This window comes from Triturus cristatus, chromosome 8 (genome assembly GCF_964204655.1).
Source record: "Triturus cristatus chromosome 8, aTriCri1.1, whole genome shotgun sequence".
Lineage (NCBI taxonomy): Eukaryota > Metazoa > Chordata > Amphibia > Caudata > Salamandridae > Triturus > Triturus cristatus.
The window spans coordinates 1,700,727,258-1,700,742,298 of NC_140591.1; the positions used below are offsets into that span (position 1 = coordinate 1,700,727,258).

The window sequence follows — 15,041 nt, forward strand, 5'->3', positions numbered from 1 at the left end:
GGGGGACGCAAGGTAAGCGGGAGAAGGGAGGTGCAAGGGAGTGACGACGCACTGGGAAGGAGGGGAAGCAACAAGGAGACGGCATGATTGGAAGGGGAACGCAGGGTAAGTGGGAGAAGGGAGGTGCAAGGGAGAGACAATGCGCTGGGAATGAGGGGAAAGCAACAAGGATGTGGCAGGATTGTAAGGGGAACACAGGGTAAGTGGGAGAAGGGAGGAGCAAGGGAGAGACAGACGCGCTGGGAAGGAGGGGAAGCAACAAAGAGGTGCCAGGATTGGAAGGGGAACACAGGGTAAGCGGGAGAAGGGAGGTGCAAGGGAGTGACGACGCACTGGGAAGGAGGGGAAGCAACAAGGAGATGGCATGATTGGAAGGGGAACACAGGGTAAGTGGAGAAGGAAGGTGCAAGGAAGTGACAGATGCACTGGAAGGAGGGGAAGCAACAAGGAGGCACCAGGATTGGAAGGGGAACGCAGGATAAGTGGGAGAAGGGAGGTGCAAGGAAGTGACAGATGCGCTGGGAAGGAGGGGAAGCACAAGGAGATGGCAGGATTGTAAGGGGAATGCAGGGTAAGTGGGAGAAGGGAGGTGCAAGGGAGCGACAGACGAGCCGGTAAGGAGGGGAAGCAACAAGGAGGCGGCAGGATTGGAAGGGGAACACAGGGTAAGTGGGAGAAGGGAGGTGCAGGGGAGAGACGACGCGCTGGGAAGGAGGGGAAGCAAAAATGAGGGCCAGGATTGGAAGGGGGACACAGGTTAAGTGGGAGAAGGGAGGTGCAAGGGAGTGACGACGCGCTGGGAAGGAGGGGAAGCAACAAGGAGGCGTCAGGATTGGAAGGGGAACGCAGGATAAGTGGAAGAAGGGAGGTGCAAGGGAGTGACAATGCGCTGGGAAGGGGGAGAAGCAACAAGGAGGCGGCAGGATTGGAGGGGAACGCAGGGTAAGTGGGAGAAGGGAGGTGCAGGGGAGAGACGACGCGCTGGGAAGGAGGGGAAGCAACAAGGAGCAGCAGGATTGGAAGGGGAACGCAGGATAAGTGGAAGAAGGGAGGTGCAAGGGAGTGACAACGCGCTGGGAAGAAGGGGAAGCAGCAAGGAGGCGGCAGGATTGGAAGGGGATCGCAGGGTAAGGGAAGGAGGTGCAAAGGAGAGACAGACGCGCTGGTAAGGAGGCAAAGCAACAAGGAGGCGGCAGGATTGTAAGGGGAACGCAGGGTAAGTGGGAGAAGGGAGGTGCAAGGGAGTGACAATGCGCTGGGAAGGGGGAGAAGCAACAAGGAGGCGGCAGGATTGGAGGGGAACGCAGGGTAAGTGGGAGAAGGGAGGTGCAAGAAAGTGACAGACGTGCTGGGAAGGAGGGGAAGCAACAAGGAGCGGCAGGATTGGAAGGGGAACACAGGGTAAGTGGGAGAGATCCAGAAAACACGTGCACTCCCATGGCGTGCTGAAAGAACAACAATAACGAGTTACCTAAACGTACTCAACTTAGAATCAGTAAACCTGGAATGCACCTCGGGTGGGACAAACACACGAACATGGAGGAAAGCTGTCGAGGGAGCAGGGAACAGAGGCTACAGAGTCATCCAATCATGAGCAAGGGGCTGACAGAAACCCACCTCCATATGGCGTATTGGAGACAATGGCGCCCGATTCATTAAGAAGTCAAGCCACCCAGGGTCGCAAGTAAAGCTGCTGCATTGTGTGGAAAGGAGTGTGCAGAACCGCGCCTTATCTACTAAGATGGAGCATAGCTCTGTCTTCTCCGTGCACTACGGTGGTGCACTTTAGGCATTCAGGCAGCAATGCAGACGCCCTTGTGCCCTACTACAGTGGTGTCTGCGTTGTCACCATCGCTTTTGAGCACATAGGGGTCCATTCCAGTACAAAACCTATGCTTCAAGGCCCTGTTCACTTTCTATGTCTGCTGTAGAACACTGCACTCAAGCACATGGGGGGAAATTAGCAAAATTGAAACATTTTTCCTCTTTATGTCCTCTTATAGGAGGTGAAGGATTTTGGCACAAATCTTTTGGCAGCATTACAGAAAGTGGCTCAGTGGCACAACGGGCGTCTGCGCCTGCTTTTTTTTCACGGGGCATTTTGCTCTTCCAGAAGGGGCCGCAGATGCTTTTGCGCCCCCTTCTGTAATGAAGATAGCGCTGGCGCACATGTAGGGCATTCCCTCATTTGCATGGGGGAGTGGCCCTATGGCAATGAGGAACTCTTTTCTTTACCACTGCCCCTGTGCCGAAAAATGGACAATGGTGCAAAGGCAAAGAAGCTGTCAGGAAGCGCACTGAAAGTGCGGCGCAAAAAGATGTACCCGCTTATAAGGTGATTTCTAATCCCTTTTGAAAGTGCAGGCGTGTGCAGTCACTCACTAAACTGGCCTAGGGATTCTAATCTCTTTTGAAAGTGCAGGCGTGTGCAGTCACTCACTATACTGGCCTAGGAATTCTAATCTCATTTGAAAGTGCAGGCGTGTGCAGTCACTCACTGTACTGACCTAGGATTTCTAATCTCTTTTGAAAGTGCAGGCGTGTGCAGTCACTCACTGTACCTGCTTGTAAGGGGATTTCTAATCCCTTTTGAATGTGCAGGCGGGTGCAGTCACTCACTGTACCCGCTTGTAAAGGGATTTCTAATCCCTTTTGAAAGTGCAGGCGGGTGCAGTCACTCATTGTACCCGATTGTAAAGGGATTTCTAATCTTTTGAAAGTGCAGGCGTGTGCAGTCCCTCTTTGTACTGGCCTAGGATTTATAATCCCTTTTGAAAGTGCAGGGGGGTGCAGTCAATCACTGTACCTGCTTGTAAAGGGATTTTTAATCTCTTTTGAAAGTGCAGGCGTGTGCAGGCACACATTGTACCGGCCTAGGATTTCTAATCCCTTTTGAAAGTGCAGGCGGGTGCAGTCACTCACTGTACCCGCTTGTAAGGGGATTTCTAATCCCTTTTGAAAGTGCAGGCATGTGCAGTCACTCACTGTACCCGCTTGTAAGGGGATTTCTAATCCCTTTTGAAAGTGCAGGCGCATGCAGTCACTCACTGTACCCGCTTGTAAAGGGATTTCTAATCTATTTTGAAAGTGCAGTCACTCACTGTATTTATAAATTTCTTTATTAGGTTTTCTCCAACATGGCAGCTCACCTCCAAAACAACAAGTATACATTTCGTCCACCTCAGCCGAGGTGAGGAACATCACAGTAAGCATACATGTTAACGACAATGTCTGAGTTCGCAACCGAGGAAAGTCCATTATCTTCAACATTATCTTCTGGTTTGTCTTTTTATATGCATAATCAAACCCAACTGTAAGAAACTCCTCCCCGCCTCCCATCCCCTCCCCCCATCCCAACATCCCCCCTTCGTGCCCTCCCCCCCTCTGCCGGGTCTATGTAACTCGAGGTCCATGTATCGAAGTAATCATGCGGGGCCACCCTGTGTCTCCCTCCCCTGTCCTGGGCCCCCCCTCTACGAAGGACGTCTCAACTGCGCTGGCTATGGTGACTTGGGAGGCCTGTCATGCAATCTCCTGCATCATCGCTCCCCATGCCATTAACACCTCTGGCAGTTTGGCATCCCTACTGGTGCTCCGTATGGGCCACTCCTCTGCTAGGGCCCACTCTGTTGGACTTGGCCCTTTTCGCAGGGTCATCCCTGTACTTTTTGCCTTCCTCCTGTATTTTTCTGACCTGTTGTTAGCTGTTTTATGACTCTGGGCACTTTACCACTGCTGATCAGTGCTAAAGTGCATATGCTCTCCCTATTGTAAAATGAATGTATTGATTAGTCATTCCATGATTGACTGATTTGGTTTACTTGTCAGACCCTAGTATAGTGCACTGAGTGTGCCCAGGGCTTGTAAATCCAAATGCTGCTGGTGGGCTTGCAGCACTGGTTCTGCCACCCACAGAAGCCACCTGTAAAAGTGTGTCTAAGGCCTGCCATTGCAGAGGCTGCGTGCAGTCTGGTACTGTCATGCTGACTGGGCAAGTGCACCCACTTGCCAGTCCCTAAACCTTCCCTTTTCTTCATATCAGACACCCCTATGGTAGGCCCAAGGGCAGGGTACATTGTAAGTATAAGGTAGGACATGCCCTGATGTGTGTGGCATGTCCTAATAGTGAATTACAGCCATTTTCGTTTTTTCACTATTGCAAGGCTACCTGTTCTCCATAGGCCAGAATGGGCAGTTTGGTTATTACATTTTATAATCTTAACTGACTCAGAGAACATGGTAGAAATTTGAGTTTAGTATGCCTGAACTCAGAATGATAAAATACATCTTTTAGTGAAGGTGGTTTTAACATTCTGTGTTTGAAAATACCACTTTTAGAAAGTAGGTATTTTCTTGCCTAACCTTTCAAGCCTACCTCTACTAGGTTGTGTATTCCTTGTCTGGAGTTTGAGTGACAGGGCTGGGGGATTCCAGGAGACAGGGTGAGTCCGCCCAGTGGTGAATAGAGTGATCTGCATCTAGATGGGAGGGAGGAGTTGCACCTGGGACCTGAATAGGACAGTGCCTGCCCCCCACAGTGCTGGCTCCACCCCCTGTGGTGCGTCTGATGTCTCTGCCCTGCACTGTGAAAGAAGAGAAGGAATCATGTCAACAAAGTGCTCCAGGGCTGTGCTTTCCCTCCGCAATGCTAGCTCCACCTCCTGTGGGGCGTCTGATGTTTCTGCCCTACACTGTGAAAGGAAAGGAGAATCTGGTAAACAGAGTGCTCAGTAACTGGTTTGGACTAGGCAAAGGCCACTCTCCCCTCAGAGAACAAAGGATTTTGGGGTATAAGTAGTGGGACCCTGATCCCTAGAATTTAGATCACTTTTGGAACAAGAAGAAACCTTTACTGAGGAGCGGAACCTGAAGAAACTGAGGAGAGACTATCCCTATGCTGAAGTGCTGCTTGCGGGATTGGCCTGCAGTGGTTTGCCTGACTGCCAAAGGAAGGAGAAGAGACTTTGTGTGCTTATTTCAACTTGTAAGGATCTCCAAGGGCTTGGAACAGAGCTTGCCTCCTGCTGAAGTCTCAGGGACAACAGACTTCAACCTCCAGCTCCCCAGAGTTCTTTGGAAGTGCCTGCTGCTGTTTTGGGCCTTCTGAGGGACTGCGTGTCACAAGGAGCTGGAAGCGGGACTCAACGAAGCCGAAGCGTGTCACCGTCGCTGCTGCTGCCGTCGCACTTCTGAACAAGGGTGTCACCACTGAATAAGGATGTCGCCGCTGTAGTTGTCGCATTGTGCGGAAGCTACACGCATCGTGGGAGAAGAGTGTCGCAGTTGGAGCTGTTGCCGTCGCACTTCTGAACAAGGGTGTTGCCGCTACAGTCCACGCATCGAACCGAGAACTTCTCGCATCCCCGGAGAAGCGTGCCGCATCTGGAAGATCTTCACGTCTTTATTTCTTTGCACCAGAACTTTGCCGCATTTCCATCACTGCGACATTGCTTGTCGTGGAAGCGCAACGCATTGTAAGGTACATTGACGCAAAGTGTCGCATCTTAAGAACTGAACTGAACTAAGCCAAAAACTACCATCTTAAAGTAATAGTATTGTGTATTTTTGTTGTTTATGGTCTTGTGGTAAATCTATATAAAGTATACGTATTTTTGATATAAAACCTGTGGGGTGTCCATTTGTGGTGTTGTCACTGGATTACTGTATGTGGTCACAAATGCTTTACACACTGCCTCTGAGATAAGCCTGTCTGCTCGTGCCAAGCTAACAAGGGGGTGAGCAGGGGTTATTTTAGGAGTGTACCCCCTTACCCTGACTAGAGGCAAGGGTCCCTATTTGTCACAAGTACCTACCTGTGCCAACTAGAGACACCCAAATCTAACACACTCCCATAGATCTGTCCTCCATTTTGCCAATAGTGGTCCTTGCTGAGTTAACCAGTGGATCGCAATACGCCTCTTGGCCATAACTAGCCCCAGGATCAGGAACCGCCTGCTTATCTTGCATTTCGGGTCCCGAGGAAACAAGCCCAGTAGACACGCGCGAGGGTCCAATGCTATAGTCCATCCCGTTATCCGGGTCAGATCTCCAAGAACCACCCCTCAATAGGTCTGGATCGTTGGGCACGTCCAAACCATATGCAGAAAATCTGCCGGATCATAGCGACATCTGGGGCAGTAGTGGTCTCTGGAGCCATCAATGGCGTGCAGCCTCCTAGGCGAGAGGTACGTTGTTGGAAGGCGTTCCCCGGGGAGGCTGCGGAATGTGTTCCCGACCACCCGGAGGCCCACCTTACCCAGAGTTAGGCCGAGCAAGAGCAGGGAGGCCCTTCCTGGAAGGGTCTCGCACCTAGGATCGCACACGCTGCGCTTACTCTCTCTTCGGATAGAGGGACACCACACAGTAGGTCGTTATAAGACAATATGCTTTTATCGGTAGTTGTCAGGGATCTTTATGACTAACTCAAAGGCAGTCACTGCCTCCTGATAAGTGATAAATTTACTGTCCGGGTTGAGGTCTGACAACATCAGGCAGCCCCCCGCCTTCCATGCCTCTGTTGACATCACCTGTTCAATCTGAGCAAAGGGCGGAAGCTGCCAGAGGTCCGCTTCCGGGGCGAAAGGTCTGTCCTGAATGATTCTACGGACCACTCGATTCCAAATTGCAGCCCCAAGCTGCACCAAAGGCGGACCGTGCACCGTGAACCCCCCGGCCCGCCACAACAATGCCCCGAACTGTCGGTCCCCATACGTACCTGCCAGCAGTGACCTCTCCCAGGAAGGATCCGCGTCCAACCAGGCTATGGCATGTTGCAATTGCGATGCAAAATAATAAAGTTCCAAGTCTGGGATCTCCAAACCCCCTTTACCCCAAATACGTTTCATGACTTCTAAACTAACTCTGCATCACTTTCCATTCCATAATAGTTGAACCAGCAGTGTATCGAGTTCCCTGAATACCCGGTGCGGAATTTCAAAGAAGGAGCCTTGCATGGTATAGAGACATCGGAGCAGGACTACCATCTTAGAGGTTAAGAGTGTTCAGCCCCCGGATTATCCTCCCCATGTTGCACTGATAAAACACTGCCTCTGACCTATCGGCCCATATCTCTAGGTATCGGACCGTGTCCTCTGCCCATAGAAGCTCCAGCACCGGTCGATGGTCCTCCCCCGAATCGATCTCCGTGCCAATCGTGTAAAGCTGTGACTTTGTTCTGTTAAAGTGAAGCCCGGAGGCATCAGCGAATTGGGCCAGCGCTGTTCTCAATGATGGCAGTGACTGGTCGGTCGACTCAGGTATATTAACGCGTCGGCGGCGTACATTGGCACCACATGCTCCGAATCCCCCACATGTACACCCTGTCCTACAAGTATCTTGCGCAGATGACATGCCAACGGCTCCATTGCCAGGGCAAATAGCAATGGGGAAAGCGGGCAACACTGCCGCGCCCCCATTGCTATAGAAAATGCGTCTGACACGTAACGGCCTGTACGGATCCTTGCAATCGGACGAGCATATAGATCCAGTTTACAAACCCCTCCCCCAGGCCCATTTTAGGCAGAACCTGCCATAGGTAATCCCATCTGATCTAATCGTATGCCTGTTCGATATCAAGGAACACCAAGGTGCTCTGTTGGGCCCGTCCCTCCACAGATTGCATAATGTGCGCCAGGCAGCAGATATTCCGCAATGTATTTCTGGCCAGTATACACCCGGACTGGTCATCATGGACCAGCCGCCGAAGATAGGGGAAGAGCCTAGATGCCAACACCTGGCTGATAATTTTAAGATCAACATTCAGCATAGAGATGGGCCTATAGGAGACAGGGAGGAGGGGGTCCTTCCCAGGTTTGGGGATTATCACTATCAGTGCTTCCCGCATGGAGTTTGGGAGCGTACCGCGTTCCTCGGCCTCCACTGTGATCTCTAGTAGTTTGGGGACCAGCACTCCGCCGCTCTATTTATAGAGCTCGGCGGCTATACCATCCATTCCCGGAGACTTCGCTTTCTTTAGGTGGGCGATAGCCGCCCTTAGTTCTTCCCCACTAAAGGGGCCCCCCAGGGCTTCCTGAATGTCCGCGTCTATACTAGGCAATTCCACCCCTGCCAGATAGGCCTCCACAGCCTCAAGGGCCGTGGGTGACAGTGTCTCGGAGTATATTTTACGTTAGTGGGCCAGGAATATGTTATTTATTTCATGTTAGGCATACACTGTGAGAAGGTGGCCTGATATATGCTGTCCACTAGTTCTAGTGGGCACCTTGTATCAGTCCAAACATCCCCTTATGGTGATAGGTAGGTTAAAGACAAACTTTATTGAAAGCTATCCTAGTGGTAGCTATGGAGAGCAGCCTTCAGGCTAAGTCTTGAAGGAATGTAAAGCAGCTTGTTTTACCAGTCTATAATCTCTTGAATGATCAAATGAAAGGACAACCACACCAGGTATATATTTAAAATATATGTATTAGGTTAACACACACCCCTCTAGTCTCTTTATGAGACTGGAGTTTGAAGTACTTAAGTTACAAGTGATTAAGTATCAGTAAAAGCACAAATATACACGTTTGGGCACTAGGGGCGTACCAAACCATATACCAAAAAAGTGGTATATGAACCACGAATGAACTAGACACAAGGCCTAAAGCCTGTAGAATCGCTAGGACCCCAAGGAACCACCCAAGGTAGTGACACAGAGGACTCACGGGGACTGTATGCAGTGTGTAAACTCAACCGCGGGTTCCCGTTATCTTCTATGGGCAATGTCGCGGTTGGAAATTTAAAGATTAGGGACACTTCTAATTGAGTCAGGACCAAACCCTTTTGGACTTAGGAAGCTCTAGGGCTAGCACCCACGTGAGCACCGGAGTACTCGAGTTACCTCACCCAAGGAAGCCGGGTGCATAGGTGTCTTTGGGTGTCGGGTCGCGTAGTCGATTTCAGTGGGAGCCTGCAAAGAACTGCTGCTGCCGTGAAGAGAAGAAGTGTCCGGAGAGATCCAAGCCTGTATCTAGGATGTAAGGAAGCTGAAAGCAGAGGGGACAGAGTCTGGGTCACTAGCCAGTGACCAAGGGCAGGATGGACCAATGCCCACAGATGTCGGGTGCTTCAGGTGAGTTGATGGGTGTCTTGACTCTTCAGCCGCGAGGTCCAGGAGGCGTCGACAAAGTCCACAAGCCGGATTCGAGCTGTCCCACAAAGTCTGTTGAGTGCTGCGGTGTCGGTGACCAGAATGGACCCAACAAGCTTCGGCAATGGCAAGTCACTGGAATTTAGAGAAAGGACTGTGGTGCAGACCAGCAAGGTCTGAAGGACTCACCCAGAGAGGGTAAGTTAGGGCACATCTGGAGCAACCAGGAAAGCCCAAGCAGAAAAGGATTTGCCTTTGTGGGGACCTGGTAGCCAATGGGCTAGTGATCACGAAGGAGCCTCGAGCGGTCGCACTTGAAGCTGGCCCACCGGTCACTCGTGGAGTGGAGGCCAAATATCTTCGGTGCAGGAGGTGCGCAAGGCTGGGGCTACTCAGAGCCCAAAGCACAACTTCAAGGATGTCCAGGAGGATAGTGTTGATGCAAAAGATCACGGTGTCCAGGGGTCACGGTTCCACGTCACCCACGATAGCCACGGGCCTCAACTTTGCTGTGTCTCAGGGTAGCCTTGGTGAAGTCTGGACATCTACCTCTGGTGATGCAAAGACTTCGGTGCCCGGTGGGAGCTTCAGCGATGCAGACCGGTCAGTTGTTTCTTTGGTGCCTGCCAAGCAGGGAAGTCACTCCTTGACCCCAAGGGAGATTTCTTCCATCTTCTAGTTAAAGTAGAACGTCGAAGGTTCAGGATATATGTTGCAGAGTTTCGTCCAGGGTAATCTAATGTCCTAGTGACTGGATTCCTATACTTATAGTAAGTTTAGGGGATGGACTAAATCTAAGGCCCCACCTATGGGTAGGCCTGGAAAGAGGGGTGGTTACACCCATTTCCTTTGTCCAGTTTCGCACCAGAGCAGGGGCAGGTAGCCCCTGCAACCGGTTTGAAATGGACTTTGCACAGGGACAGCAAACGTGCCCCCAGTGCAGGACTTCAAAGCACCAGAGAGTGCTCCTGCCGAGCCCCAATACACATCTGCCTGTCTGGGAAGGTGGTCACACCTCCCTTCGACAGGAAACCTACTGTCCAGGCCTCCCCTGCTGAAGTTTCGGTCAGCAGCAGGAGGCCAGACCCGTGTCTGTGGCAAAAGCATCCATTTTGTGATGCCAGGGCTCAGGAAAGTCCTACCGGGTTTAGCCAGTGTGAACATGTCTCTCCCTCTAGAAGGGTGGAATGCTACCCCCACTGCCAGAATTGGCGGGGGGTGGTATTCCAAAGCGTTTGACACCAAACACGACATGTTTTGATGCAGCCATTCCAAAGTTGGCATTTACCGCGAGGTTATAATGCACTTAAGAGTATATGGTTTGGATCTATCACAGAACAGCCATAAGGAAGTATTTCCGAAAGTTAAAGAGGGGCTCAGCTCATGCTTGGGCACCCTCTCACACAAAACCAAACACTCTTCCTTCAGGATTGTAAAGTCCTGCCATAGGAGTGGCTTATAGGTGTATATGTGTATGTATATGGTAGTGATATAGATAGCCTATACCACAGTAAGGGGTGCAAGCACACCCTTACCCAGGCTGCAGTAGCAGACCTGTGGTGCCATTTTGGAGTGCTTCCCAGGGGTGGCATAATACATGCTGCAGCCCCTGGTAGGCCACTGAGGTACCTATGCCTTAGGTACATAGTATACCATATACTAGGGGTTTATAAGGCACTCCAGAATCCAATTAGATATGTACCTAATGTACATGGAAACCATTTTAGAGAGGAAGCAGCTAGGCTGGGGTCCTGATTAGCAGGGCCACAGCCAGACTAAGGTCGCAAAACAGTAAAACACCAGCAAAAAGTGGGGGTACCCATGTGAAGCACATCCTATTCTCCTACATACACCATCTGTCCAAGGTCGTTTTTATGTGCCAGGATTGGGTGAGGCTGAGTCTCCGCCCTAATCAGGTGCGCCAGCAGCCGCCCTGCCTTATCCCCTTCCGTATACCAGCGAAGCCTACTCGCAGTTCTAGCATATTTGCCTAGCGAGTCCCATATGTCCCCTATCTGCCGCCACACGTTGTCCCCTTCAGCCGACCTCTCTCTATTGGTGGGAAGTTCCTTTTCCAATGCCGCTAATCGTTCCTCCTGCCGCCGCAGATCATGATCCAACACTTTTTTAACCGCCACCTCCGTGGACATACATAGCCCCCGAACCACCACTTTCATTGGATCCCACTCGGTCGCCCTACTGCTAGCGGAGCCCCAGTTGATCTCCATATAATCATTCAGCCCATTCGATAAGGCGCCTTTATAAATCGGGTCGCCAAAGGCTTCAATATTGAGCCTCCAGAGCGGTACCTTAGATCTCGGTCGGGCCAGCGAGCCAGCAATTAGAAGCGGGGAATGATCCGACAGATAGAGGGCTAGGCATTGCGTCTCTGATACCCGATAGATCGCTGTCTTTTGAATGAAGAAGTAGTCCAATCTACTGAAGGTATTCACAGCAGGTGTGTGACACCAGAACACTCTACGACTAGGGTTACGGTGGTGTCACATGTCCAGTAAGCCATAATTATGAAGCATTTGGCCCATCGCTTCTCTGACTCTAGGCTTGGCATCCAGTTTTGGGGACAATCTGTCGAGCTCCCCATCCAGGGCACAATCCAGATCCAGCAGTCCCAGAACTCGGCTCAAAAACCCACCATTGTCACTATTCGGGGCAGAAACATTTACAAGGCATATACTGCACCCATGTAGGGTCCCCTCCTCCACCACAAACCTCCCGTCAGGATCCTGTTTAACATGCAGAGCCTTAAACCCCGAGTAGGATGTAGCAAAAAACTGACCCCTCCACCTGCGTTGGACGAATTTAAGACAGTCTCCCCATAGGTGGGTTTTATGGAGTAGAACTAAACTGACCCCACAGCGCCTAAGGTATGATGCCACCCAGATCCGTTTCACCCTGTTATTGAGCCCCCGAACGTTCCAAGTAATCAGTTTGTAATTCTGGTTATGCCCTGTCTTGAGTGAACAGCTGTCGGTATCACAGTCCCCCGTGTGTGGTATGGAGACCCCCCAGTAGTGTCATTGCTTGCCCCCACATGAGGAGTATGTCTTCGATCCCCTGTGTGCCAACATAGACCAGACCCGGCAGCAACCCCAACAAATCCCCAACTGGAAACCCCAACTCCCCCCACCCACAGGCGGTAGCCCTTCATTCTCACAACCAGTCCTGGTTTGAGGACTCCGAACCCCGCCCCAAAGCTCCACCCACCCCCTAGGATACCCCTCTCAACTTGAAAGAACAATTACAACCACGCTTACCCACCCAGGTCCGCTTAAACCTCCCTCCCCCCTTAGACTCTGTGAATCAGCCGACTGACTGGCACAGTAACTCACTGTACCCGCTTGTAAAGGGATTTCTAATCTCTTTTGAAAGTGCAGGCGTGTGCAGTCACTCACTGTACCGGCCTAGGATTTCTAATCCCTTTTGAAAGTGCAGGCGTGTGCAGTCACTCACTGTACCCGCTTGCAAAAGGGATTTCTAATCTCTTTTGAAAGTGCAGGCGGGTGCAGTCACTCACTGTACCCGCTTGTAAAGGGATTTCTAATCTCTTTTGAAAGTGCAGGCGTGTGCAGTCACTCACTGTACCCGCTTGTAAAGGGATTTCTAATCCCTTTTGAAAGTGCAGGAGTGTGCAGTCACTCATTGTACCGGCCTAGGATTTCTAATCCCTTTTGAAAGTGCAGGCGGGTGCAGTCACTCACTGTACCCACTTGTAAGGGATTTCTAATCCCTTTTGAAAGTGCAGCCGGGTGCCGCCTCACAGTGAACCACGGAGCAGCTGATCAAAGCAGCCACCTCATATTTCACTTGAATGCCATGCCCCCAGGGCAGCATGACTTTGCGTCTGCCCTGTGGGAAGCGCATTTAACATATTGGGGAGCACCGTCCCTGTTTGAGCACAGCGCAGGTGTTTGAAGGTGCACCGGGCACACCCAGGAATAATGCTCCCTATATGTAATAGGGCCCCTTGTCCACAATTCTTTGCAGAGAGGCGTTTGCATGAAACCCTACTGGTGGTTTCTTGGCAGCCGCCATGCAGCAACCATTCAACGCCGCCACGGCCCAAAGCCATGAGCGGCGGCGTACGGGGCAGCTTTGCGTTACTTTGGGTTACAATCCAGCACAAATCGTGAATGGCATTGGACATAAATCCCACCTGCCCCGTAAGCGTAGGGCATGGGCTACAAAAGTAACGCGAGCCCGGCACGCAGCGTTGGGACATCTGGGCCCAGGTCTTTGCCAACAGATGAAGTCGCCCTAAGAAAGGGCCATTTCTGGACATCACACCCCATGCCCAGTGGCGCATGGGCCATGCTGCAACCTGAAACATGGCGGCCCCACAGCAGGAAAGGGGACTTAAGCTCTGGGGGCCTTCACCTCACTAAGACATCCTTTCAGCAACTCGCAGACCCCGCAGGGCGGTGCTGTTAGCCAGTGACTCCTGTAGCGCTGCGAGGCACGGGTTCAAGGTGCTTTGCAGCGCCCAGAGAGTTCGTCGTAGTCTCTGCCTGCTCAGGTAAGTGTCTTTCACACCTTAAAAAGCTTCACAAAAGCGGTGGGTGACTCGGATAAAACGGTGGCTGTTGGTGTGCAGAAAATTCATTTATCTATCCCCTAAAACAGCGCGGGTGGCAAGTGTGCCTCGGCCCCTCCCCCTGAATCCCCCTGCTATCATGACCCACTGACCTCTAGCTAGTGACCCTTGAATCCCGGCTTCGATGACGCATAAGCCCCAGTTACAGTGAGCTTTGGGCTCACTGCTCCGAAAGTGTGCACCCAGGTACACTCACCCTCTCTCTCTTACTTGACCCTTCGTATGACCTCCAGCAGATCCCTGCTCATGCACAGCTCCTTCGGACTTGACGCTTTGTGTGACCTTGGGCACCTCTGCTCGTGCACAGCTCCTTCGGCCTTGACGCTTTGTGTGACCTTGGGCACCTCTGCTCGTGCACAGCTCCTTTGGCCTTGATGCTTCGTGTGACCTTCGGCAGCCTCCTGCTGGTGCACAGGTGCTTCTGTGACTTGACGCTTTGTGTGACTTTGGGCAGCCTCTGCTCGTGCACAGCTCCTTCGGCCTTGACGCTTTGTGTGACCTTGGGCACCTCTGCTCGTGCACAGCTCCTTCGGCCTTGACGCTTTGTGTGACCTTGGGCACCTCTGCTCGTGCACAGCTCCTTCGGCCTTGACGCTTTGGTTGACCTTGGGCAGCCTCCTGCTCGTCCACAGCTCCTTCTGACTTGACGCTTTGGTTGACCTTGGGCAGCCCCCTGCTCGTCCACAGCTCCTTCTGACTTGACGCTTTGGTTGACCTTGGGCAGCCTCCTGCTCGTCCACAGCTCCTTCTGACTTGACCCTTTGTGTGACTTGGGCAGCCTCCTGCTGGTGCACAGTTCCTTCGGCCTTGACGCTTTGTGTGACCTTGGGCACCTCTGCTCGTGCACAGCTCCTTCGGCCTTGACGCTTTGGTTGACCTTGGGCAGCCTCCTGCTCGTCCACAGCTCCTTCTGACTTGACGCTTTGTGTGACCTTGGGCAGCCTCTGCTCGTGCACAGCTCCTTCTGACTTGACGCTTTGTGTGACCTTGGGCAGCCTCTGCTCGTGCACAGCTCCTTCGGCCTTGACGCTTTGTGTGACCTTCGGCAGCCTCCTGCTGGTGCACAGGTGCTTCTGACTTGACGCTTTGTGTGACTTTGGGTAGCCTCTGCTCCTGCACAGCTCCCTGTCACCTGACACTTGGTGTGACCCTCGGGCCATCGCTAATCCTCAGGCACAGATGCCTTTGAATCTGGGGGTGTAATTATACTCAGAACGTCGCCCGTCTTGTTCTGCGCCCCCCCCCCCTCCCCAGGAGACACTCCACAGATACCAAGAGTCACAGCCCAGGTACCTTCATGTGCGAAACCTGTCCTGTGCCCTGGAGGCGCCGATCTGCCGT

General features: G+C 52.1%; 1 protein-coding gene across 1 annotated transcript in view; it reads right to left on the reverse strand.

Annotated features, from left to right (window-relative positions):
• The window catches only part of LOC146808645 (NXPE family member 1-like), a 365,719-nt gene extending 350,947 nt beyond the window's left edge, over positions 1-14,772 (reverse strand). Inside the window, exon 1 of the mRNA XM_085623682.1 lies at positions 13,897-14,772. The gene's annotated coding sequence lies outside the window, so the exon portion shown is untranslated. The remainder of the gene's footprint in view (positions 1-13,896) is intronic.
• Between the last annotated feature and the right edge of the window lie 269 nt (positions 14,773-15,041).